The sequence below is a fragment of the Rhineura floridana genome, chromosome 2, assembly GCF_030035675.1.
Source record: "Rhineura floridana isolate rRhiFlo1 chromosome 2, rRhiFlo1.hap2, whole genome shotgun sequence".
Lineage (NCBI taxonomy): Eukaryota > Metazoa > Chordata > Lepidosauria > Squamata > Rhineuridae > Rhineura > Rhineura floridana.
This window is the reverse complement of record NC_084481.1, coordinates 47,659,947-47,678,701: the sequence shown is the minus strand read 5'-3', so window position 1 is coordinate 47,678,701 and position 18,755 is coordinate 47,659,947.

Below are 18,755 nucleotides of genomic sequence, written 5' to 3'. Positions count from 1 at the left end.
TTTGATATGTAAGCAAAGTAATATCATGTCTGTCTCCAGTTTAGGGGGCGCCCGGTTGCAGCTGGGCCTCCCCTTGATAGTTGCCTTTGTCTGTTTCTGCATAGTGCTTATCTCAAGGACATGCGAAGTATGCAGACATAGAGTCTGGGAGATAGTCTTAATGTTTCCACACTTGTCCTTCCCCCTGTACCCCTTTACCTCCTTTCATATGCCCCAAAGCTATAACAGTTAGCAATTGCTTCTTTTGTACTTTATGACGTGAACCCGATATTGTAAACTTCAGGGTAAGCCTATATAAACTCTTGGACACCAATAAACGAGGTTCCCATGCTGGCCTGCTTCGGCTTGTAAGTATTGGGTCCCCTTTGCAAAGGTTTTTGTCTCGTGTTACTTGATCTCTGATAGTGGGTTCATTTGCACTCAACTCCGCACTCTTCCTGGGTGTAATAAGCGAGTTGGGGTTGACAGGGCGACTTGCGTGTTGGGTTTGGACCTACCAAGTGTGAGAACTAAACCCCGTACTGGATCAGAGGAAAAAACTCTAACATTATTCTTTTTTCTTCTCCCTAAAAACAACACACTAATTTACTCAAGACATTCCTTATCCATCACAAATAGTCACTGACTCTTGAACCTGTTCACTGTCTTTCTATGTATCTCAAAACCTGCTATCTACATCCTGTATGCCTCAATCTTACAACTGGCCCCATAAAAACTATGGGTTCCTTCCATGTACCACCCTTCATTAAAGGGGTGATGTCCCTATACTTTTGCCTGCTTTAAGGAAACTCAAAACTTCCAGAACCATCTCTCTATACTCCCTTTCCTCAGCCTCAGTCAAATGGAGGCGCTCTATTTCCAAGACTTCCTCTGCCTGAGCCAACTTACTTTTTTGTCATTTTGTGAGGTCTGAAACATTCATGTTTCTTACAGGCAGATATACACTCTGAGTTCCAAACAGTTGGCAATACATGAACATTCCAAAGGTGGAGGTTAGTCATGCTCTGTGCTTTTACACTGTGCCCAAGGCTACAAGATAAGCAAACTGCAACCTCTGAATGGACATTCCTCAGTCGTGCTGACTTCTAGCAAATAGTCAATGACCTAATATTGCCAACTTATTCTACATGTATTGTCAGTATTTCTATCAATACAGGAAAACTTCCAATTTCTCAGTATAACACATGGACAAGTTTGTTTTTCAGGTGGGATCTAAAACCTAATGCAACATCAAAGTCAAGCTCAGGAGCTCACTGTCATTACCAGAGAAATTCAGTTCATGAAGAATTGGAACACATGGATAGACCACAGGTGAAAGGGGACTGCAGCTAGAGGCAAAGTCAAGCATTTGGTCTGGTATTGCTGGGGATCTCTCAAAAAAGGGCGAGACAATTCAATAGAGTAAAGGTAAAGTTCATTCATGTAAGTTAACACATTCTCCAGATGGAGTAGTGAGGGGGGAAGGTCAGTGCCTTTCCCTTCCCCTAGCCTGGCCGTTATATCCTCTCCACCAGTAGGTGAGGGGAGATTGGCTGGAGCTATGTGCCTCTTCCCCAACAAATGCTCTGCCTGGAAATGTAGTTGCCCCATCTAACAAGGAACGCTGGCTACAGGGCTGCCTGGTGGCGACACCCACTACTGCCATGCGGGCCCTGGAAGGTTGGCCAAGGATCAAAGTGGTCTCCAGGTCAAAAACAGTGAACCACCAACCCTGATCTACATTCACTAATAGGCAAAAAACCTTGCGGTTTAAGAACATACCTATAGCCAAGAGATATTTCTATCAAACTTTAAAAAGCAGGGATATTGCGCAGCTATAGTGAATGCGCCAGGGTAGCAAGAGACCTGACCTCCTCTCTGAGATATTGGACTGCCCTACAAATTTGTCAAAATGCAAACACAATTTGTGTTGGTCTTTCACAGTCCAATCCACTTGCTGTGTAGCTTGGAAGAATTTAGTAACATGTGCCTCTGAGCATACAGTGAGTGATGGCAACACTTGCAATCTCCAAAGATGGAGAATTATATTTTTGTATGTTTGTTGGTGTTCTTACTTTGCTTCTTTCCTGTGTTACTACTGTTTCTACAGAGAATTTAAACTAGAAAATTTTATTTCCCTCATTATTCATCCTAGAAATCTTATGTCAAATTTATTTTTATTAATTTCAAAGCCTTTTTATTTATCAATGTTATATGATGGTGAAGACAGCTTTTTGTGCTTCAAATTGGAGGTTATGTTCTATTTCTATTTTGGGTGCATTAACAGTTGAATCTGAAACTGCAGTTTGATATAAAATCAGACTGATTACAATATGTTGCTACTTCAGCAATGACTCTAGCTGTTGGAAAAAAGAGGATGCATGTTTTCAGCCTCCTGTGTTTAAATCATTTTATTTAAGGCAAGGTGAGCATATAGAACACACCTAGAATTTTGCTAGAATATATTTCATCTCCCACTGTTTTATCTGAGGTCCTGACACTCCTGAGGTCCATTGGAGACTATTTTACAGAAGTCAGTGCCATTACTTGTTGTAAACCGCCCAGAGAGCTTCTGCAATGAGGCGGTATACAAATGTAATAAATAAATAAATAATTTTTTTAGTGTAAATTTTGCAAAGTGTTGCTATACTTCACACCTTCCCAGAAACAGAAACAAAAGCAAATGATTTCCTATAGGAAACTTCACTAAAATTGCAAAATAAATCAGACATATTTAAAGTGACCATCTGAACTATATCAACTGTCTCAATAATGTTGCTTCCTCCCTGCTAAAACAAAATCAGCACAGCACATGGTCTTCTTTCTATTATTTGGGCTGATTGCAGGTGTTGTCACCATTCACCATATGCTCAGAGGCACATGTTACCAAATTCTTCCAAGCTACACAGCAAGTGGATTGGACTGTGAAAGACCAACCCAAATTGTGTTTGCATTTTGACAAGTTTGTAGGGCAGTCCAATATCTCAGAAAGGAGGTCAGGTCTCCTACTACCCTGGTGCATTCATTATAGCTGCCCAATTTCCCTGCTTCTTAAAGTTTGATAGAAATATCTCTTGGCTATAGGTATGTTCTTAAACCGCAAGGTTTTTTTGCCTATTAGTGAATTTCCCTGCTTTTTAATCCAGGAGGTAAGAAATGGGATCCTGTGCAAGTTTGCTGAGAGTGGATCAATCATTTGCATGCTTATTGAGTTCAGTGGGATTTACTCCCCTGCAATCATGCTTAGGATAGGTGAAACTGACCACAGGGGATGGGAAGGGGAGGAGTAGGAGGAGGGAGGGGAGGAAATGCAGAGGGGAGGACTGGGAGCGGAGCAGGCAGGAGGGGGAGGGGAAAGCAGGTCTGATCATTTGCATGCTTATTGAGTTCAATGGGATTTACTCCTATGCAATCATGGTTAGGATAGGAAAAACTGACCATGGGGGAGGAGGAGGAGGAGAGGGAAGGGGAAGGAGTGTATTGGAGGGGGACAAAAGAAGGGGGAGGGCAGGTTTGATCATTTGCATGCTTATAGAGTTCAATGGCATTTACTTCCCTGCAATCATGCTTAAGATAGGTAAAACTGACCATGGAGAGGAGGAAGGGAAGCGGGAGGAGGAGGAAAGGGAAGGAGGGGATTGGAAGGGGATGCGAATGGATAGGGAGGGGCAAAGGAAGAGGGAGGGGAGGGGCAAGATGGGGTTAGGAGGAAGGAGAAGGGAGGGTGGGTTTGGAAATGGACTGCCTTCAAGTCAATCCCGACTTATGTTGACCCTATGAATAGGGTTTTCATGGTACATGGTATTCAGAGGTGGCTTTACCATTGCCTTCCTCCAAGGCTGAGAGGCAGTGACTGGCCCAAGGTCACCCAGTGTGCTTCATGGCTGTGTGGGAATTCGAACCCTGGTCTCCCAGGTTGTAGTCCAACACTGACCTGGGGGAGGCGGAGGGAGGGGAGGAGATTGGGTGGGTGGGCACTGGGCAGAAAGAAAGCCCCTTTTCTTTCCAAAAGGAAAACATTGTGAACAGTATCATTGTTTTTCAGCCTTTCCCCCACCTTTTTATTCTACAGCAGGCACATGTAGCCTCCCACCCGAATTTAAACCAAAGCTGTCCCTGGCCGCATCCAGACCAGGCCTTTATTTCACTTTGGACAGTCATGGCTTCTCTCAAAGAATCCTGGGAAGTGTAGTTAGGGAAGGGTGCTGAGAGTTGCTAGGAGACACCCAGTTCCCCTCACAGACTTTCAATCAGAGTGGCTGACTGTTAAACCAGTCTGGCCACTGAAACTCTCTCAGTGGAACATGAGTCTCCTCTCAACACCGTTCACACACTACACTTCCCAGGATTCTCTGAGGGAAGCCATGACTGTCTTAAGTGAAATCAAAGTCTGATGTGAGTGTGGCCCCTTGATTAGCCAAGCGCAGCAGCTGTGAGGCTTTTAGAACTCTGACAGTTGGTTCTTACTGAGCATGCCCGCCCTTATATTGGCTTCCAGCCAAAATTTCTTAAATTAATTAAAAATCAGCCAGGCATTTTTTAAAAATCTTTTAAACTGCAGAAGATGAAGGTCAGAGTATGGGGCAAGGTCAGTATTAGGATTACAGGTACTCTGTGAAGATGGCTGATTTTTAATGAATTTCAACAGATTATGAGAACTCTGACAGAAAAAAGTCCAAAAGAGCTCTGGCGGTTTTCTCTCTCTTTTTACACTTTGAACTGTCTATTCTCTCTGACTGTTTTGTGCATCGCCATGAAAATTGACAGGGTTGTTAAGCAAGCGTGTCTGAGTTCAGGACTATACGTTTTGTAAGGTTTTGTTTTGAAATGAGCTTATGGGAAGCATCAGAATGGCATGGGGGTTATTTTCAATTTAACATTGCGGAATGTGAAAAATGCTGGCTATAGTATACAGCCACTCTCGTGGCTGTATAATAAAAACCCAGCTTGGATTTTCAAAAGGGGGGTTGTGAGAACAGGCTCACCTGTTACCGCCATTTACTGAGTGGAGCACCTGCTTCACACCCTGTGAGTGAGGAACCCAGTCCCATGCTGCAGAAGAAGGAATTTGTTTTACTGGGACTTTTTCTTGTTTTAGGTTCTTATATTGGTTTTAAACTTTTTATTGACTGTCACTTTGGGTTCCCTTTTGTGTAGAAAAGTGACTAATAAATTTAATTAATTAATTAATTAATGATAATAATAATAAAAGAAGAAGAAGCATAGGGAAAGTGTTTTTTAATGTACTGTATGAAGAATGTGTGTTATTATAGATGCACATTCCCTGTCCTTGAAAGGACTTCACCCTGAACAATTCCTATTATACAAATCATTGACGGTTTACTTAGAGATTTGCCATCATCCGTACTATCTCTCATAGCTCTTTGGATGCCGCTCATTTTTATTTCTTTTTGGAGAGAGAAAGGGGTTGTAATCTTCACCCTTGCCTCAAATAAAATGATAGTGGTATTATGACCTGCATCTAAGTGATTGGCAAGGAGTGTGGCTTTGCAAGCATAAATTCCATTGCGCATATGATTACAAGACCAAAGTGCTCACTGAAAAGCTTTTCCATATATATATATGGATAAAAATGAGGCAGCTCATCCATATCAGAAATGAGACACATGGATCACTTGCCTAAATCCCCATCAATTTCAGTGAAGAAGGGTGACTGAGAGAAAGAGAATACTAAAGCCAAGCAAAAACAGCAAGTGCAATGCACCTGTTAGCATAATAAAAAAGTTGAAGTCAAAGAGATCAGGGAAATGGCATTCATACTGTGATGACCTTGAAAGTATTCAGTAGCAGGCTAATCAAAAATGACTGTAGCAACTCTCCCTTGCAAAACTTTGGGTAAAGCGGAGGGCAGGGATGTGATTGTGTTCTTTCAAAGCATGCTAAAATCAAATCTAAGAAACTGTCAAAAGAACCACAGTTCCAGAGCAGTCAGGGTGAACAGGGAAAGCATGAACATGGAAACATCTTTTACAGTCTGTGGGTAATTGATTGCACTGTGGATTAGGTCAGAGGAAGAGGTAAGGCTAGGCATGAGTTGCCACCAAAGATGGCAGGCCCGAGTTAAGTTATCTTCCATCTCCCATTAAAATGTTGAGGGATGGATGGATTCCTGACAGGACAGGAATCAGAACCGGTTGATGGAGCACAGTAAAATTGTGGAAGAAAGTATCTCTTCCCACAGTGCACCCTTAAAATGTAGTGATGCCCAATGGCTTAGGCTACAGTCCTAAATCCTCCCCTTCCCAGTGGGGGTTTCCAGAGCTATGAAATTACCACCAAACCTGCAGTTCTGTTGTGCATGGTGGCATAGATGTAAACTTGAGGGGGAGCTGTGGGGCTCAACCCCCCTCCCAGGCAGTCAGTGCCAGGCAGTATTGACAGGCTCACATGATGGACTCAGTTACAACAGCAGCTGCAGCAAAGGACTGCCCCATCTCTCTGTTGGGTCATACTTCCTGTTTCCCAGTATTTATTTGTTTGTGTGTCAATAAAGAATTTATACCCTGCCTTAAATGGTCTATGGTCCTCACAAAGTGGCTTAGTCCTTATGCCTGGCCCACCCACTTTCTTTGGAGCACCAAAATGGAGCCTCAGCTGGGCCCAGCAGAGTGCAAAGATGTAAAGAAGACTGAACTAGGTAAGTCAAGAGCCTCCATAATATTAAATATAATTAAAATCTTCAACATATTTTGCAGGGACAGTAACAATTTTGTCACAGTTGGGGGGGTGCCTCAGTGTCACCATGAAAAACAACAAATAGCCTGTGGGAATTTAATGACTGTTTTTATTGTGGCATAAGCTTTTATAGGCCAGAGGCATATCTATATCTGTATCTATATCTCTCTATCTCTAATTGCGTTTTAAAGAATAACAACAGATTTTACAATAAACAAAGAAACAATCCTTTGTTGTTTTGTTGCTATCTTGAGATTGCTTTGAACTTAAGTTCTTGTGTTCCTGGGCTTAATGACTTTAAGATCTGTAACTGGATGGCCAGGAAGTTGGCTATTGTCATAGGATAATGGGGTTGGTCTGGATGATGTCTTTCAATCCCCTTTCTAGCCTTTGATTTTGAATCTGTGCGGATGGAATTAGTAAAGAAACCTGCTGAACTAGTCAGATCAGTTCCTTTCATCAGCTACTGGGTCCAGCCAGGTACATCAAGAGCCCCATTAACATGTGTAAGGATTTGGCCAAGAAAAGATGTCATAAGAATGGGGATAGCCCTTCCCCTCCTCACCTGGCTGGGGCAGGAAGCAGTCTGATTTGGAGCTGGAAGCTGGGAGGACAGAGGGAGGCATGCTGTCTGTGCTGAATCCCAAGCTGAAACCTAATGGGGAAGGATCTGTAAGGGTGTTAATACTGTGAGCCCCTCCATCTTAGGCTCAAGTTGTGTATATGTGTAAATAAGCCATATATCATAAAGACACAGCCATCTCTGCTGACCTTGTTTCCAAGCAAATGAAACCCTACATGCAGGAACACCTGGAAGTTTCACACTGCTCAGAGATTGGGGTGTGTGCAACACTGCGTATCCACCCTGCCTGATTATTCACTCATGCATCTGAGTAAGTAGGCACTGGTCTAAGAAGGTTTATGTTTTTTAAAAAATAAATACAGTTAGTCTTTAAAGAGTCACAGACTTGGATTTTTTTTCTGACACTATGGACTAACATGGCTACCCTTCTCTTATTTTTATATGCAACTGAGACAAAAAGAAATAATGTAAAAAGGTAAAGGTGTCCCCGCACTCGTAGTGCGAGTCGTTTCCGACTCTTAGGGTGACGTCTTGTGACGTTTACTAGACAGACCGTATAAACTGCTTTAAAAAGTGAGTACGAAAGAGGATTTTTGTCAGCTAATGTGGGCTTGTTCAGCTGGCCAGCTTGAGCCAACATGAGATAGCCATAACCCTGGTCTTAAACTGGCAGGTTTTTTTTTTTCATCAATGACTACACTGGGTCTAGAGAGACTGCAACACTGGTTCTCCTCCTGCAGAATGCTGATATTTTCCTTTGAATTGTGTTCAGTCCACCATAGATTTGTTATTAGTAAGCAGAAAGCCCATTCTGGGGTTCATGCTTCCACTGGTGAAAGGACACCTACAACATTCTGCAGTATAGACCTGAAGGCAAGGCCAGGAGAAGTCTCCACTACCTGTTCCTTGGCAGGACACTTAGCAAATGGGGAGAGAGAATCTGCAAAGATGAGCGCTCCAAATGAGAAGGGAAAGCCAGGATGACAGTAACAAGATCCTTGGAAAAGAACCGACCGGTGGCTGTCTTATGATTTGGTAACAGACAAAGCATATTGTGACATCTGTAGCTCAGCAGCAAATGGCATGTTAAAGCCATGTGTGTTGTACAAGTTGAACTGATACTGAGTTCGATGGTGCTTACTCCCAGGTAACTATGCACAGGATTGCAGCCATGCCTCATAAACGTAATTATGAGATTTTATTCAGAGATTTTTTGTTTTGAAAGTCTTGTGGTTTCAGGTGAAGTTTTTAAGCAGCGTGTTACAAAAACAAGATATATAAAATCCCAGTGGTATGACTCCAGATTTTCCTTGGGAGCATGGCTATGGGAGCAGTCATCATGATGCATTTCACAATTGTTAGGAATTGCCCCCAAATGTGCTTGCACTCACTTACAGGATACTTGGTTAAGATTCTGAAATGAGAAGAAGCAGCTTGCCAATACTTTGAACTCTGTACATTGTTCAGAAACTGAGTTAGGGCACAGCAACTGTTTTGCACTCTGCACTGGCTCAGAAATTGCAACCATGCCTTTATGAAATAAAGGCACCCATGATGCTATAATTTAGTCAATTTCATACTGTTAAGTCATCTTTCTGAAAGAAGGAGAAGCAAGACTTCTGCAACTGAATGGTCAGGAAGATTAAGGGTTCCCCTATAGCAGTGGTTCACAAACCTTTTTTTGCCACAAAACACTTGAAAATTGCTGATGGTCTTGGTGGACCACTTAATGATTTTTCTGCTTGTTATAGCATCTGTAATGCCCTGTGCTAGATGCTGTATGATTTTTAGTTGGTGTATCACGCATTCATGGAAGATAGGCCTATCAATGATGGCTGGCTACATGGAACCTCTATATTTGGAAGCAATCAGTCATTGACTACCATTTGCATGGGTGTAAACCAAAGGGATGGGTGTAAACCAAAGTGAAGGACTATTGCCTTCAGATTCTGCTTTTGTGACCTATACAAGGTATTTCTGAGACCATCTGGCTGGCCACTACTGGAAACAAAGATGGTGGCCTAACCCTAGAGAGATTTGATCTAGCAGGGGGTCGTCTAGTGTTTTTAAAAAGCTTTTTTCCTTCTCGTTTTTTAACTGAATTCCTGTGTCGTCCTAGGTAGGTAAGAGAAATTTCACTAGTTTTATTCAACTTGAAATTCCTTGGATACCCTTCAGGCCCTGCCACAAAATTCACTTTGAATTTTGCTTTGTGTGAAATATCAGTGGCAACTCTACTTGCAGGTTTTACAGAATATCTGCTAAAAAAAAAAAGGCTAACATGAGGGTCTGTGAAACTGGCCTTTCAGCTCAAACCTTGCTCTTTTATGCATATATATATATTGAACTGTTACCTCTGAATTCCAGAGCTGCCTAAGATCCAGCAAAGTCTGCTGAAACCGAGCAGGAGGGAAAGGGCCGCTTTCTGCCCTCACTACGGAACTGTGACTAAAAGCTACATTAAACCTTTCCATATTTGCTCTGACTCATAAGACAGTGCCTCTCTTAAGTAGAAAAGTCAATCTGGTAGAAGAGAGATAAAAATCTAAAACTCTTTTGTAAAAATGCCATCATGGGACAGTTTCATTTTCAGCTTTGTCAGATCCATATTTAATGCAGAATGAGTCTCTGCTGCAGAAGCTATAGACTGCAATAAAGAAGCAAAACAGCCCACAAAATAGGAACAGTCTACTTTTTACTAGTGGTCATTCCAAGGGTAAATCATCTCTCCCCTGGCATTTCCATTGTCATTTGTTAAATACGTCGACTTGGATGAGGCTGACAACACATCATCACATAAAAGGCAGTATTAGTGTTTTGTCACTAGTGCCATCCTGTCATCACACCCAGGGAACTTGGAGCCCAGGTGATCTGGGGGGTTGGATTTGTGGGAAGGAGAAAGAGAGTCACACAATCACTTAGGATGCCCTTCTTCCAACCTGGTGTTGGGTTGACAATCCAGTAGCTGCCATCTCAAAAGGGTCATAAAAATGCCTCCCCCCAAACAAATGTCAGTTTGTGTGATCATTTATGACAGGAAAATGATAAGTGACTTTTTCTTGTTACAACTGAGGGCACAAATGAGGGTTGCAAACTTGAATTTGGTTAAGCTGGATGCTCAGTTGGGCCAATTTGTAGTTGGTGAAAATATGAAAGAATGGCATGCCTGTTTAGTTTTTTAAAAACAAACACACACAGCAATCAGTTTTTTAAAATAAAAAATATGTTAGCAATAAGATCTCATCCAGTACATTTTTACAACTCTATCCTCAGTTGCACTGTGTCACATCTTAAACAAAGATCAAATAATTTAATCGCATCTTAAACAAACATCATATAATTTTTGATATTATTATGGCTCAAATATTTATAGTCAAGGAATCAGTTCCAACACAGGGGATATTAACTAGAATTACTTGTGCAAGATTTGGCATGCAGTTCTTACATAAATACTGATACAACAATGGAACCAATTACCTAGAGAGGTAGTGGGCTCTCCGACACTGGAGGCATTCAGGAGGCAGCTGGACAGCTATCTGTCGGGAATGCTTTGATTTGGATTCCTGCATTCAGCAGGGGGTTGGACTTGATGGCCTTATAGGCCCCTTCCAACTCTACTATTCTATGATTCTATGATGTGTTAGGCTTTTTAAGTTCTCTTTAATGGCCTCTTCTTCTTACAATGAGGGCCTTTTGTTTAGTAAATCGTTTTGTTCTCAACTATAGGTTGGGAATTGGTTAATAGGCAATAATCAATTTAACATTATTTAATTAGGTCATAGTCTTAGTACAACACTCATCACTATCCAGTCTACAGTGTAGATGAATTCTGGGACAGGGCCACCTCTATTCTTGAAATGGGAAGGGCTGGAGCTCAAGAAGAGAGCATCTGTTTTGCATGCTCAAGGTCTGAGGTTCAATCCCTGGCATCTCCAGGCAGGGCTAGGAGAGATCCCTGCCTCAAATCCTGGAGAGCCACTGCCAGTCAATAGCCTGGTTCACATTACACACAAAGTTTAGCAATGCCACATGCAGGTGTGGACTCCTAAAGCGGAGCTCACAGCCACTTTGTTCGTCCCCAGTCTTTCTTGCTTTTTTTTTTTTTGCTGCTGCACTCTGCTGAGCTAAGCCAATATTAGTCCATACTGGGGCTCACTGTTAAGCTCTCTCCTCACTATGAGCTGTAACTTTGGTTTGGCTTAGTGTTCAGCGTGAACCAGGCTAGTTTACTGAGCTAGGTGGAACAATGGTCTGACTCAGTATAAGGCTGCGTTCTCTGCCTCTGTCTAGGTTCCTAAAAGACAAACCACTAAACTGTCCCAAAGCTGTTGGGATAGCACAGGTTGTATATCTTTACTGATAGAGGGCTGCCAACTAGCCAAGGAAAAAGAAAGTCTGGAGATGTCCTGATCTTGCAGCTTGACCATCACCATTGACCAGCAGTTGAGGCTTCTCGTGCCATGAAGCTCCACAATTAGTCACCTGCTAATTGCTGAAGATCAGATGACTGTTAAAGGAACAGTTATTATTATTATTATTATTATTATTATTATTATTGTACTTTTAGACCGCCCTTTAGCGACAAGCTCTCAGGGCGGTGTACAACAGAATAAAACCACATTAAAATACAGGTGAGTGTGGGTACAATACAACAATAAAAACATTTTAAAAGCAAGGTGAAGACAAAGATTAAAATAAGATTACAATTACAATTAAAATTAAGATTAAAATGCCTGGGCAAAGAGGTAGGTCTTTACCTGGCGCCGAAAAGATAACAAAGAAGGTGCCAGGCGTATCTCGTCAGGCAGGGCGTTCCATAATTCGGGGGCCACCACTGAGAAGGCCCTAGATCTAGTTATTGCTCTCTGGGCCTCCCTATGAGTTGGAACCCGGAGAAGGGCCTTCGACGTCGAGTGTAGCGAATGGGTAGGTACATAGCGGGAGAGGCGTTCCACCAGGTATTGCGGTCCGATGCCGTTAAGGGGTTTATAGGTAAGAACCAACACTTTGAATCTGGCTCGGAAACATACTGGTAGCCAGTGCAGTTGGGCCAGGACAGGTGTTATATGATCAGATTTTTTAGTCCAAGTAAGAACTCTGGCCGCAGCATTCTGCACCAGCTGAAGTTTCCGAACCGTCTTCAAAGGTAACCCAACGTAGAGTGCATTACAGTAGTCCAATCTAGAGGTTACCAGAGCATGGATAACTGTGGCAACCAGTTAACTGGATAACCAGTTACAGCACCTGGTTCTAAAACTGGCTACCTACTGGCATTTGCAACACAGTGCCCAGAGAGTGGACATGTTTTCTTGTGCACCGGTGGAAGAATGTGAGCCGGTGTGTCCTTAAGAGACCTTTGCATCTCTAGTGCTAGACTTCATGGGGTTTGTAAATGGAGAGGCCCTTTGCAACTTCATTAACATAGTTGGCTAAGTACCCAGGCCAGCTTGGAAGAACTTGATTTCGCGCCGTTTGCGTAATCAATGAAATGCATCCTAACACCTATAAGGGAGCATAGATAATAACTGTAAATACCCCAATGAGGTGTTCTTGTTTTTCTTGGGACACGAAAGGGAAGTGTTTGACTATCGCAGTCGTGGTTACATCTGTGTTTTCTCTGCAACATTTGCCTATTTTATAGCGCCATAATAATGCGCATACAAATAGTAGCCTTGTAAAACGACCCAAAAAGGTTTAGTAGTGACTATACAGCTCTTCTTAAATGCATGAAAGCTATACAACCTTGGCGGAGAAGGTCCCTAGAGACTAGGGCTGCGCACCGGATTTGGCTGAAGCCCAAATCAGGCAGATTTTGGGGGGAGGGTTGGGCTTCACCCAACTCAGGTGGGGATAGCCCTGGATTGCGGTGGGTTGGGCTGGGTCAAACAGGATGATCCAGGGCTATCAAGGAACAGCTGGGCAGGAAGAAGGAGAAGCAGCAAAAGAAAAGGCCTAGGGAGGGACTTACCAAGCCAACTGCATCTTCCTGGGAGAAAGTAGGGGTGGGGTGGTGGATGCCTTTGAATGTGGGATGCTCCTTTCTCACCTGACCTCCCCTTTTTCTTGCTGGACACCATCTGACTCTCCTTCCTGCCTGACACCATACCCCTGGAGCAGCATCGCACAGGACTGATGCCTCTGCTCAACAGCTGTTGCACAGAGAATTCGATCCTGTAGAGTGCAGGGTGCTCATTCACAAACAGATTCCCTGCAGGTGTCCTGCCCAGAGCCCGAGACACAAGGCGGAGGCGAGGCTTGGTTTAATTCCCATGTTATTAGGGTGATGGTTACATCCAAAGCAGTGTGCTTCATAAACCTGGCTACTCTGGCTCACTACTTTCCCTAGCTAAGCTACCTAAAGAGTCTCTGCAGCATGTGGGGAGAGTTGACTCAGCTCTAGAGTCTGGGTGGGCACCTGCTTAAGTAGGGAAGGTCTTCACCTGTAAACGCCAGCTCCTCCGAAGTTGTACCCTCTGAAAGTCCCTCTTCTCATGCTGTCTCATGTGGGGTGAGGGGGGGGCAAGCCTCTGACAGCCCATCCAACACCGGGGCTTTGCTAGATGATGGCTCGGCTTCAGGGAGTGGGAAACTGGTTGGCGGGGAAGCGTTTGAAGTACCAGGCGGGGATTCCTGTGGAGGTGGAGTTGGCGCACGCGAGGGTTTGCCTCCCAATGGCTCAGGCAGGGAGCTCGCAGGCAGAGTGGAATCTGCCTCGATGGGAGGACTGGCCGAATAAGTCTGCAGGCTGGCATTGCTCCCCCTTCCTTCAACGTCCTCTGGGACCTCGTCCTCATTTAACTCTTCTCCCTGATCTAGCACCTGGGGCGCAACAGCAGGGGCACCCTGCAGAATTCAACTGCCCTGCTCTTGGTCAGGAGGGAGGGATACCCTACTCCCTTGCCAACTGTATGTTTAGCTGGAGTTTTTTTTTAAAAAAAAATCCTGCCCCCAAACTCTTTCAGACCAGATCCAGGGCAGAGAGAGAGTGGTCCCTGGGTTGGCCCAGGATGGGTTGGCCTTATCTGGGGGCCATAGGTCAGGCCCTGGGGTAAGATGGAGGGATCAATGCACAGCCTTACTAGAGATTGGCCAAGAAGGTGGGGAGAGGATTGAGAGAAAGGATATGAGAAAAAGTTCTCAATGGGAAATAGTCCTCACCTCCATGTCTTTCGTGCTTCACGCAGAACCTGGTAGCGGAATCCTAGAAAATTGGGTAAACAGGGGAAGAAAACTCACCCTTGGTCCAAAAGAGAGAAAATTAATCAGTACTGCCTTTTCATACATAGCAGACATTCCCAACCTGGTGTCCTCCAAGATGTTTTGGACTCCAAATTCCCATCAGCCCCAGTCAGTATGGCTGAGGACCAGGGATTATGGGAATTGTAGTCCAACAACAGCTGGAGGGTACCCAGTGTACTCACCCCCTATAACGGGATGAGATCATGCTCCATATGTCACCCATCCCAAATCAGGGCCGGTTAATGAGATACAGAGGCCTGCTAAAGCCTCAGAGCTGGACAGGACTACCAAGGAAACTTTGAACAGCCTCACCAAACAGCAAGTGAGTTTGAACTGGATTGCCTTGAAAGGATGCCGGTTTGGGAGGGGTTGTCTTCTTCCTTACTGAGGATAGCTTTGCAGGTGGTGTCAGGAATAGCAGGTTCCACACTCTTCCCCAGTGCTATGGAAGAACACTCTTCCCAACCTTATCTAGTCACGCATAAAGCAGTTCCTGCAGAATCTCAGCTATAAATATTTATAGTCAAGGCCTCTGTTCCAACATGGAGGATAATTATCAGAATTACTTATGTAAGATTTGGGTCACAGGAGTTAACTTCCAACTGGTAAATGCAATCACAAGCATATTAAATTTTCTCTGTGAACAATACACAATAAACAAATGCAGAGCATACGACAGGGGGAAAAAAAACCCAACCATCAAATGTCTAATTATAAGAATCTAAATCAAATATTTTGTATGTGCAAATGGCTTGTAGTCATAAAAGTTGAACTTCTGACTTAAAATTAAATCTACCATGATTAGGATGTGAAGCATTTAGTTTTGCAGAATTTTTTTTTTTTAAATCACAAACAAGAACTTCAGGGAGTTATTCAAAGGTACTGTAGCAGATTACTTTCTGCCTCTCCTGCCCTTGGAACACTGGGCACTTTGCAACTGCAGTTGCCACCTTTTCTTGTGGCTTTGCTCATGATGATGATGATGATGAAGATGATGATGGCTATTTCTATCCTTCTTTAATATATATAAAAATATCTCTTAGCAGTGTACAGAAGGGTAAAACAACAACAAATGTTATAATAATATACAATAAAACCATATACAAATTAATAAATACCAAAACAATTCCCTCACACTCAACATCTCTCAACCTTCTGGCTCTCACCCAGGAATCCACCCATCCATCCTGACTCTCACCCAGGGCCCAACAACACAAATCACCCCTAATATCTCACAAGAAAGAAGATTCCCAGGGGATCTCAAAGATGGCATTTATAACAGTTTTCGTATGCCTGGGAAGCAATCTTGAAGGTTGGTTTTGTCTCCCATGAACATGCAGAGTCCTTTGCTGAACACTCAAACAGGAGCCTGAGATTGTTGCAGCCAACCAGTGGCTGTGCCCTGCATTGGCCTGTGTGACACCCTTCCCTGGCTCTCCCTGTCAGGTTCCTACCTGCTCGTGGCTACTGCCTGTCACTAGGCACCACCAGGGACTCCACCAGTCCAGACTGTCCTTTTTTATGGTTTCTGTCTCCGCTCTAGCATAGACCTCACCAGATCCCCCTGCTAGGCAGCACCACCAGTCACGTCCTATAACCAGTATCCCCAGAGACTCTGCCTGAGTCTCTCTCAATCAGGTTACCTCTGTGACTGCGTGCTTAAGCTGTCCCCAACCCCCTTGTATCACTGCAGATAACTCATAACTCAGGGTTGCTCTAGATACTTATGAATGTTATAATCTCCTCTTCATCGCTGCCACCATTTGTTACTGTTTCCCTTCAGCCTTGGTCATTACCTTACCCTCCCTTCTGGTCTGTGAAACCCCAGCCAAGGATCAGGCCTTTGGTAAACCAAATATAGTTTTTATTAAATAACAGAGATAACAAGATTACTTTTCTAATGGTACTTAAGCATATGGTTTCATCTATTTCTGTAATACTTGACTTATCATGAACTAGAACTCCCACTCTCTCTTTCTCCACACGTTCCTGACATCCACCTCCAAACACCACCAAACACTTCTCAAACAACCCAGCAACGTCCACTCAGATTCACCACAGATTCTCCATCCAGATTCAACTGTCATTCTTCCATTTATACTCCCAGCCATTCAAACACTCAGCCAATCATCCAGCATTCTACTGCTCATTTACTCCCCCCTCCTCTTTCATTCCACTTACCATGTATCTTCTATACAAACAGCCTTTACCATATATACATTAATACAGGAACATCACAGCCTGCTGTGTTAGTAGTCTGTTGGCCAGCATCTTGCTCTTGGGCTGCTTGAGCCGCAGGACAAGAGCCCTTTTGCCCTCACCAAAAACTGACACCCTTGCCAGGCACAAGGTTTAAATACCTGGGGAGGTTGGGGGAGGAACACGCCGTTTAGTCAGCCACACCCTCCACAAACAGTTCTATGCCTTTAACAGCAACCTGGCTTTGAGAAAGGTAGGTGGGGAAGCTTATTCTGGTATGGCGATAACACAGTAAAGAAGCCGCCTGCTTTCTGGGCATCAAGCCACTGTTATAGGCGCAGGCTCATGGCAGAAAAAAAAGTGCCAGCTCTATTTGCTGCTAAGTACAATTTCATCAGCAAATGCCTGAAATACCCTGATATAGTGCCATATCTCACTAAATTTCATTCACACCAGTGGGCATGATGCAGAGCTTGGAAAAGTTACTTTTTTGAACTACAACTCCCATCAGACTAATCCAGTGGCCACGCTAGCTGGGGCTGATGGGAGTTGTAGTTCAAAAAAGTAACTTTTCCAAGCTCTGAATGTGACACAACAATGAACATCATTGGACATGTCACTACTCTTCCACCCTTTCTTCACATGTGCACATCTGTTCTCCCATGATTCCCCCATGAAAACAGCAGGAAAGAACTGCGTTCAGGTATACTGCCCCAAATTGCATCACTTTACTCCCGCAGTTTTCTGGGTTAATAGGATTACAAACGGATTTTTTTTCCCTGGAAGTAATTGACATGGAAATGAGTGCTAAATTTCCACTATATTCTGCTAGATTTCCAGAAGTGGCTTTTACGACATGTGAAAGATCAAATAAAATGCTGAGATTAACAGATAAGAAAAGGACGGGAAAATGGAATAAACTGCTGTCTGAATGCAGTCCAGTTCTAATGGGGAAGGAATGCAAAATATCAATCATGCAGTGTACAGCTGGAGATTATTATACATTCCATTCTTATTGTATGAACCTCACAGAGCCTAGGGCAGGAGTGGGGATCCAGGTGCCCTCCTGATGTTTTGATGGACTCCAACTCCCATCATCCCTGACCACTAGCCAGGCTGGCTGAGGCTGATGGGAGCTGGAATCTAACAACATCTGGAGGGCCACAGGTACTCCAGCCTGGGCCTAGGGTGAAACAACAAGAGAAGGGAAAGAAATTCATGGCTGTGCATTTATGAATCCTCTAGATTTGTTTTCCACGTCCTTTTCCTTGTTGAGCCATTGCTATAATTTGTCAGCATGGGGGTCATTTTTCAGAAAAAGGATCTAAATTGCACCTTTGTGAGCAGGGCTGGCGAGAGGAAATATTTCCGTCCCCATTGGACAAGATAATTTAGATACTCAGAGAAGAGGAAGTTTGAAAGGCTCCTGGTAGCCCTATCCTCTGTCAGAGTGCAACAAAACAGAAGCTGCATGAACACTGCTTGTGGGCTGAAGAAGTATAACCAGAAGCCTTCTAGTATTTTTCTTTCTTCAGATGCAAGTAACCCAGCAATCAGTGTGTGATCACACCTCGGAAGCTTTTTAAAGGCATCCTATGGTTTAGCTGGCAAGGAGGATACCAAAAAAACAGACAAACCACCATCCCAAAACCAAATTAATGTTGTGATGAAATGATTCACTGTCAGGCTCATTGATCCTTTATGCTAGTCTGACATCATAAAGCAGACACGTGGGTTCTACAGGCAGGACTGGGAAAGCATCAAGAAAAATAAACACCCAGATGAGGAAAATGCTCTGACTTAAGGGACTGTGCTGTGTCAGACTGAAGTCACCTTCTAGCACAAAGTTAGGTGCCTGACTTATAAATGTTAGGCCTCCAGGGCCTGCAAGGCCTGCCACCATTCAAACTGAAGGCATCTCACTGTAGTATCAGCAGCCGTATTTTGAGCACTTCAAAGAACTGGCACACTTAGGTATCAGAACCACTATTTTTGAACATTTTCAGCATTTATTCTTCTTGCTTCTGCCCCACGTAGCTCTGCACAGCTGGAGTACCAC